This window comes from Xiphias gladius, chromosome 21 (genome assembly GCF_016859285.1).
Source record: "Xiphias gladius isolate SHS-SW01 ecotype Sanya breed wild chromosome 21, ASM1685928v1, whole genome shotgun sequence".
In the NCBI taxonomy this organism is placed as follows: domain Eukaryota; kingdom Metazoa; phylum Chordata; class Actinopteri; order Istiophoriformes; family Xiphiidae; genus Xiphias; species Xiphias gladius.
Genome location: NC_053420.1, coordinates 25,319,869 through 25,328,981, shown reverse-complemented (window position 1 = coordinate 25,328,981; position 9,113 = coordinate 25,319,869). Strand labels below are relative to the sequence as shown.

At 39.6% G+C, this 9,113-nt stretch overlaps 1 long non-coding RNA gene across 2 annotated transcripts in view; it reads left to right on the top strand.

Annotated features, from left to right (window-relative positions):
• The first annotated feature begins 883 nt into the window (after window positions 1–883).
• Window positions 884–9,113, top strand: part of LOC120783040 — a 57,804-nt gene continuing 49,574 nt past the window's right edge. For both annotated transcript variants that reach the window (XR_005706292.1, XR_005706291.1), the window contains exon 1: window positions 884–951. This is a non-coding gene — a long non-coding RNA (uncharacterized LOC120783040). The remainder of the gene's footprint in view (window positions 952–9,113) is intronic.

Genomic DNA, 9,113 nt, shown 5'->3' with positions numbered 1-9,113 from the left:
TGTAAGGTCAAATGCTATTAAACTGAACAATAAATTTGTATATCCAGAGGCTGTTAGTTATTAACTGTCTCTCTGGTTTAATATATGAACCCCTCATGTGTGACTGGGTGAATTGTGGAAAATACCACTTACACAGCAGACGATTCTGCGGTCATATGTTCTGACATCGCTGCCGCTTTTCCCTGCACTACCCTCACTCTTTAGGTTTGTCAGAGGCAGCTACAGCACCTGTACGAAGTTTACATGGTGCAGTTTAACTCTGGGCCCTTTTTATTTATTTAAAGGGAAGGAGGTCTTATTCCTGCTATTTATTCTATTTCACACAGGCGCATACAAGGTGAAACCAAACTACTCTATCCCCTGCTATGACAAGACCAGGGTCAACAGGTTGCCACACACAGATCTGGGCCTCATTTCCTGATAACAGGCACTCTGAGGGGTGAAGTGCTTTCAGGGGTTTATGCATTATCTGTCTGCATTACTCATGGCAGCAGTTAAGTGTGGATATGGCCAACATAATTAAGTGTATCTTAATTAATGCCGCGCTCTCTCTCTCCCCCTCTGAAATGTTGTTCACTTGCTTTTGTAATGGCTGATTTATCTAATTGTATGTAAATTGAGATTAAGTAAATACATGGCACAGTTTATAAAAAAAAAAAGAAACAATTACATGTGCACAGAAACGGACTTTCAAGCGTCAAATGTTATCTCCCAATACAAGACGCACAGTATAGTGACGGGTTCTACATAACATATTTGCCCTCAAGCAAAAAATATAACCTACAGGTGTGGTGATGCGCTTTATTAGCTCTGTGACTAAGAGTTGTTAATTTCAGCTACACATTAATCAGCTGTTGCTTTCAGAGCGGAGACAGCGGTACGTGACCATGATTTCAAGCTGCGCATGAGCTGAATGATGCGCAACTCAGGACTACTTTCAGTGTCAAAGAGGTTTGTTTTTTTAGTTTTATATAAATTGTTTGGAAAATAGAAATTTCCCCTTCCTGCCCTCTCGCACTACAGCATTAATCACAGTCCACCCACTGAAGAGCTGTTTTAAATATTTTTTTTTTGCATCCCTATTCACCTCCAGCACAGTTCACCCCAGATGTGGGCAGAAAAGTCTGTAAAAACGTGCAAATTATTTGTTTTTATTAGTCAATTTACGTATGTCTGTTTATTCATAAACATGAGTAGTTTAAATGTAGCAGTATGTGTTTTCTACCTGATATCCTGCCACAGAAATACTACCTTGCTTAATTTTTGGCCTAAAATATAATAAAACCTACAGATACAGATGACTCTAAAACCCCATTAGTCCTTATCCTAAAATGTCAGATCTGACTGCATTGACTTCATCTGGCTCGATGTTACATTACACCACTCAGACAGATGGAGATCAGCAGCCTATTTTCACCTCCTCTCTGACCTTGTTAGGGTGAGGGGAAAAGGAGCAGCCTTATACTTGAAATAGCAAAGTGCAACAGGCTTACCAAGATTCATAATAGTGTTTGGTTCTATATGGTTTCACCAGTATGAGTTAGAATTTTTATCTGTATGTGTGTAGGCATCTCAAATCATCTGAATATTCATATTCACGCTGAACATACAAGTTCAACACACAGATGCATGGACACGCTAATCCATGTGGGAGTTTTCACATGCATTGTGGGAACTTATTCATAAACAGTTTTCTCTATTTGCCTCATTTAGATGGTGCAGATGTCTGAAAACATAATTTCACAGCTCATAGGGTTTTATTTGAGTGCCGCTCTTGTGTTACCTCGTTTGTCATGGTTCTCACTGATTTCATTTTTCAAAATGACATCAAAATGGCGTTTTGTGCTCCGTACTAATAATCACTTCTCCACCTCTTTGTATGTGTTCCCCCCCCCCCAGCCAGGGAAATGTGCACAAGATGATTGTATGTGATGAGGCCTTTCTGTGTGACGATTTGTAATATTATCGGTCTCTGTCTGAGTGAGACATTCACATAAAAGTTCAAGCTTTTGTGTGCTTGTATTAAAAAGTGCAGTGAGCTGGGGAGAGAGGGAGAGTGAGAGCATGAAAGGGTGGGAGATGGGGAGAGACGAGAAGAGGGTGAACGGTTGTGCTGTAATCCTTGTCGCCTTGGTAGGGAAGTTCAGTGTTTGAACAGAGAGTGCCGAAGCAGGGCGCAAACCTCCAGGATGGATCTCTGAGATTAAAGTGCCCCGATCACTGCTCTCACATCACATCCCTTACCATCAGGGGGGAATTCATTTACTCACACAGAAAGACGAGGCAACTGAGAGCGCGGGGGAGAACTGACAGAAAATGGAAAGCAAAAGCCTGACTGGAGGCTTTGTAGGAATTGAAAGCAGTTGAACTCTCTGAGGGCCTGTGATTCGTCGTAGAGACGACATACCAAAGGGAGACACACAGCAGCCAATATACTGTCTGTATATTGACTTGTATGAATCTTTTTTTTTTTTCCTTTTTAGACAGACACTATAACCCAAATAGTACTTACTGGAGAAAGTAAAACCAACAAATGATAACATTCAAGGCACAGAAGTTGACCTTTTATGTAGTATTACCTCTAAGCACAGTTGAAACTTTACATTGCAAATGAAAAGAGATATGACTCAAACAGCCAGCACACAGTCTGCTACACTCAGCTGTACTATCTGTTGAGGTTACACATCTTACATCTCACCAGAGACACAAAAAGTGTCCCACGCCCCTACTGGTCTTCAGGGGTTGCAACACAGTGACCAAGCGTGAACCTGACACACATGACTGTATGGTGAGCTGTAAAGTCAACACGGTCAGCGCACAACAACGCTCTACGAGCCCTGAATGGACAGGCAGGATTACAAGTGGGTAATAATCAGTATACTTACATGCGCTCCGCTCAGTCATGATCACTTCTCTTATGGTCATGTCAAAGGGAGAGATCAGGACTGTCTCAATGCTTCAAGGCACAGACACTACCACACAGATTTTCTCCAGTGATGTTTAGATGAACAGGTCCAAGTGAAAAACTCTGACATAAAGGACATGTTTGTCCAGATGTGGTGGTACTACTTAAAATACACACAAACACACACCAAGCCTAAATATCAACAAGGCTCTTGTACTGCAACAGTATCTACTGTTATATAATTAACTGAACACATCTAAGCATTTTGCTGATCTGACGTCCCCTATTGGCAGGATTACATCATTTGTCACCTGTCTTCCTTAGCAGGCATGGTTAATGGTCATGGTTTAAAAAAAAAACAAAAAAAAAAAATATTGACTCTCAGTAGTACACAGGCTCTTTCAAACAAGCCTTGTATATATTTTTTTTTAATTTACTGTTTCATATCAGTTAGTATACAGAAAGTTCTATCTGTCACCAAACTCCATACACTACAAATAGTGATAGAGATGTAATTTCTCTGCACCTAACAGGTGCAGCAAAACTAACAGGAGTTTTGCTGAACCTGCACTGATTGTATAAGAGAAGCATGTTGGAGTGACTTCAGTTCCTGGGAAAAGGCAAAAGCAAAGTTTAGATTTGTTTAAACTCAACGTATAGGAGATATTTAAGAGTCTGTGTGTTTTTTCGATCCATCAGTATCACTTCAGAGTCATGAGGAACAAACACGCATAGCATCTTTGCCTATTGCTTACCAGGACAAACAGGACAATATCCAATATGACCTACAGCCAAGCCATGAGGCCATTAAAGAAGATGAAGCACCATCTTGAGGAAGAAGGGTGACTCACTGAAGACGTCATTCTTGATTGCAGCTGTGTTGTGTCCGCAGACACTAAAAATAAGTGGATTTAGAGATTGTTTTTGGTGGCATTATCAAGCAAAAGTTCATAGCATAGTCTAGATTGTCTGTCCCAGTGCACTGGTTTGCAGTGGATGGCGGTGGAGGTTCTTTGTTGGTGTTAGAATGGGACTGAACTGTCTCGAGCTCTTCCTTTCATGCTGCAATGTCCTGCAATCTGCTGACCTTTCATCTGAAACCTCAGAGCTCTGGCTCAGAAGAGGCTCTCCACACTACAACTCCCTGAGTGAGCTCCCTTTGGGCCAGTTTCTGAGGCGGGAGGGAAGAGGACACATGCCTGTTCAGACATGGTTTTGAGTATGTGCTGATTTATGAAGCCATGGCATATGGTAGAAGCATTTCCCTGTGCAATTTATGGAGCAGTGTCTCAGAATACTTGACAAATAGTTTTTTTTAATGTAAATTATGCTTTAATGACATATGGGACATATTTAAATTTATATTAGATCACGTGAATTACAAACTCATGAATGATTCTGTGAATTTTCCCAGCATGCCAGCCAAAACAGCCCGAAAGGCATCATGTACTCTGCATCATTTCCTCTAAGCAGAAATAGTGAATCCCTCTGAGCTGCCTGCATCAGCCATCGTGTCTGAGGTTTGCCAGAGACGCCTGAAGCACTTGCATGTTGAAAGTGCAAAAACTTTTATATTTAAACTTCACACTTTTGACACAGGTTGCCTCCTGTTCCCTCCCTATGATAGGTGGTCCTGGTAGAGCTTTATTAATGGTGGAAAAACAGGCACTGAACATAACCTGTGGTCAAATATAACAAGAAAGGGGATATTTTGCATATCTGAGGATGCAGAAATCTCATATCAGTCAATTCCAAGAGTAAAGCCATCTATCGGTAAAGTCAAATGGCATGAGTATTTTTTTTTGAACTAACAAGCATGTTAGCTGGAGTGGACTTCGAACACTAAACTTTCAGTTAGGAGGCAGTTCCTCTAACCACTGAACCTGCCTCAACTTTTGCTGGAATGCAATGCAACATCATGGGGTGATTTGTTAGCCAGTCAGATATGTGCATGCACATATTTCCAACAGGCACATTACTTTCACCATGAATGTCATAATTCTACCGTTTACCCTCCATCTTGCTGATTGTGAGGTAAAGTATTTATTGCTGTGGAAACTTTGCAGAGCTGTAAAAAACTATTATAGTATTGTCCATTGTGCAGTATTTTGGAATCTGATAAATATTCCTAGATCATATTTCAATCTCTCACCGGTACCTGAGACAACATGCCTCCCGTGCTTGTTAGAAAGTTAGAATGTAAGACTACATGAGGGCCAGAAGTTTACAACCGGATTAACGACTGTGTTCAATCAGGGAAAAATGTTTTTTTTTTTTTTTTTCAGCATTACTCATGGAGGCATGTTTTTATTGATTATATGTTTCCAATAGCTTTTTTTTTCCCCTTTTGATTCACTTAGAGATAAAAATGATTTATGAAACTGTTTTGTTTTAAGATTGTATCCAAGAGCAGATGTCATTAGACAGGGCTGTAAGATTTACAGCAGTTTGCTGTCTGTACATACTCATTTGGCACAAAAATGACTCGTGCACATAAGTTCTCTTGCTGTTGCAATGCAAGACAAGAGATGTAACTGACTGAGGCCTGCTCCAATTATAGTTGAGTGTCAGTTAGTTTAGTTAGGACTTACATTACACCAAAACAAACAAACAATAACTATTGCAGTGATAATTTGTCAAACAACAGCATGAACATAATTCTTACATTGCAAACATGCTGTCCCTTGATCTACAAATAAGATCAATCACACAAAAGTTTCCCTTCCTGAAACACAGTTCAAGATTTGTATATTCATTTGTCAAGAAGATCTTGGGGGCAGTGATAGATGTTACGAGATCATATTTACTGGGATTTACATAGACACTGTACTTACATCGCTATCTTCAGTAGATAACGTCAAAACTGTTACATGATTTTTTTAACTAAACTATAAAAGGACCCACTGGTCTACAGCCATGCTAGCGCACTTATACACAGCAGTGCTTTTAGCCAAATGCTAACAAAACATCCACAATGATAATGCTACCATGCTGATATTTAGTAGGAATTAATGTCTGTCATGTTCAGCGTTCCTAGTTTTTAATTTGCTAATTAGCACTAAACAGAAAATACAACTGAGGCTGATGGGGATGTCATTAGTTTTACAGGTATTTAGTCAAAAACCAAATTTGATGATCCTCTGGGGACTGTGAATGTCATGACAGTCCATCCAACAGTTGTTGGGACATTTCAGTCTGAACCAAAGTGGTGGACCGACCGACCAACTGACATTGCCATCCCTGAAACCATTCCACCATTGTCGCCTAGCACACACACACATTGACATTTTCTTCCTTTTGTATCATCTTACTTTGCAGCTGCTTTGTTACAGTTAGATATCCGTGGCATAAGTCTCTGATCGTCTTAGGCACGTAAATCAGGAGGTTACTGCCAAAGGGGCTGTGTGTTAATGATACAGTCTCTTAATTAGATAAAGCCAGTACTGCCAATTTGCCATCTGTCTAAGCAGCGGAAGAAGCACACACTCAGAGAGGTGGAGCCAAAGCTAAGTTGGACAAGACACAGTCAGTGCCCAGGCAGGTTATGTCTGATATCTGGTACTACAGCAGAATCATTCTCTGCTCCACAATAGTCATCACGGTGAACAGGCTACCCGCATCTTGTTCCAGCGTATGGTCTGTTTCTGCCTGGGCGGTGGAACAAGATACTTGACATTACCAGCTCTGTTCTAATTTTCTTGTTTTTGCATCAATTCAGATGTAGCATTTTGTTTTGACTGAGGAAGCGGTGGTGCAATAGTTAATTCTAAAAGTGTAGTAATGAGCAGTTGTGCAGCTAAAACTGGAATATTTTTAGTTTATAGTCTGTGTTGATGATGTAAAAGCACTTTAAAGATACACCCTAACATTTTAGTAAAATGCCCCCAGACCCACAAATAATTGCCCCAGCTCACTTTTTATGTTTATTGTGGATGAAAATATGTTTGGCTGAAGGGGATAGTATATTAGTGTGTGAGCCTGGGATCCTCGTATGATAACCAGTAACCAATGTAACATACAGATAAACTGAGTGCTGTTGTAGCCTGTAGTCAACAATATTAATGCTTTTCTTACTCTGCATTTGGTTCTTGAAGGATACACACAGGGGACACTGTATGGCAATATCAGAAAAAAATAGAACATGAGCCTGACAACATGAAGTCCAATTTGTCAGAAGAGGAAGTACAACGTGGTCATTAATCACAACATCTCACAAGCTTCTTTGACTGAATTACTATCAACATGCTGGAATTTGCTCTCAGCTCTTTATTCAACAGCAGTTCAGCTGCCTTTTATGAACACACCAGATTTTGTGTGGACCATGCGGTTGGTTACACATTTCCTCCAAGAACTAGCGTGCGTCTAAGAAGATACAGTGTTGTGGCCCCCACTCTGCCGCATTGACCCCAGTGTTTGGAGTCCGGTGGTGTGACCTGTGATAGTGCTGAAAGGCCCATTTTTGCTTGCTTAATCTCTTGTACATTTTCTTTTGAACTTAATTGACTGACTTTCCCTAGACGGCAAATTCTCAAAGGGTGAAGTGGGTGCAGTTTCACAGTGCAGTTCACTCGTCCAAATGAATCTCAATCTATTGATCATACTGTTGTATGGGGAAACCAAATCTGGGCTAGTGGCCTTGTCAGCAGACTCTGTTGGCTCTTGGAAGGAAAAACACACAGGAAATACAACAAAGAAAGAACAAGAGATACAACAACAGGAATTTGACTTTAAATGGTTGTTTTGATGTTATGTTGTGTAGCTTGAAGTGCAAATGTGGGATCTTGAAGGAGACATTTTTATCACTTGATTGTAGACTCCAGAGTGTACATTAATTAAGCTTTTGAGGTGATTAACTGATCTGCGTACATTAAGTAACTATGGATGTCTTTGTAAAAGAAAGGAGTCACCATAATAAAGGTGTTTGGTCTCTGATAATGTGTTTTCTGATGATTGAAGCAGTTGAAGGCTCACATCATGGCACACTGTGACATGCTGAAATGTCACTAGAGCCATTTAACAAACCTGTAGTTATTAACAGTGACTGCAGTATATCAACTATAAATTTCACTTGAATGGTTAGTTCATTTAATCAAATTTATCTGAAAGTCCATAAAATTGTCAATGCAAGAAAAGTTGCGAAAATTCTGTGCAAAAGAGGTAAAACACTTGAATCATACCTGTCATTACATTTGCTGAGATGTCTGTTCTTAAGAAGCTTTTTTCATGTTTGAGTAATGATGCTGGAACAGCTGTGGTGGGTTGAAGGAGTAAATAAACAGCTAAAATACATGGTCAATATACATACGACTGATGAAATGAAAGTTGTTTGAAGAAAAAAATCCATCAGCCATGTTTGTGTGTGTGTGTGTGTGTGTGTGTGTGTGTGTTTACTCCTCATGGGTGCATATATTGATGACAGCAACATTTTTCTCAGTTAAAGTCATTACCATCATCTCTGGAGATGTTGACTAAAAAGCAATCTGCAGTCTTCCTCAACAGAAGATTAATGATGATGATTTATTAAGGTAACAACAGGAACCCATGTAAGAAGATTTCCAACTTGAAACTTAATATTTCATTAACCTTAAAATGTAATTGCATGTGCAGTGCATAAACTAAAGGATTTTCCCTAGAAACTGGTTGGTTACACCTCCATCTTCATGCTGTAGAAAGTATTTTAACATTAATATGTGACTGATTACTTTAAGTGTTCAGATTATCAGCTAATCAAAGACATGAAATAACACTGAGTCAGGCATAAAAAATGCTGTTCACTTACTCTTCAGCTTTATATTTCTGATTTATCTATCCACTCATTTTCTTCATATTGCAGTGGCATTTGTCAAAATCCATCATTGATGTTCATGTTTGTATTGAGCATTGCATGAAAGAGCTGAGCAGTGCCATGATTTATGACTTAGTGGGTATCACATATTGATGAAATCTTTGGTTGTTTTCATGATTATCTTAAAGGAGCAAGAAAGTCCTTGTGTTTGTGGTCTTACCATCAGGTCTTGGAAATGTCATCTATTTCGGTTAATTGCTCTAGTATCGTTTTTTTATGCACAACCTGCGGTAATTCAGTTTGGCCAATTGGGGGTAGCAGAGCAAGCTAACATAATTTTGACGTTTTCTCATCTTATAAAGTTGGTATGGTAGACTTGTCATCAAACAGCTGCTTATTTTCACATCCAGCAGACACAGCGCA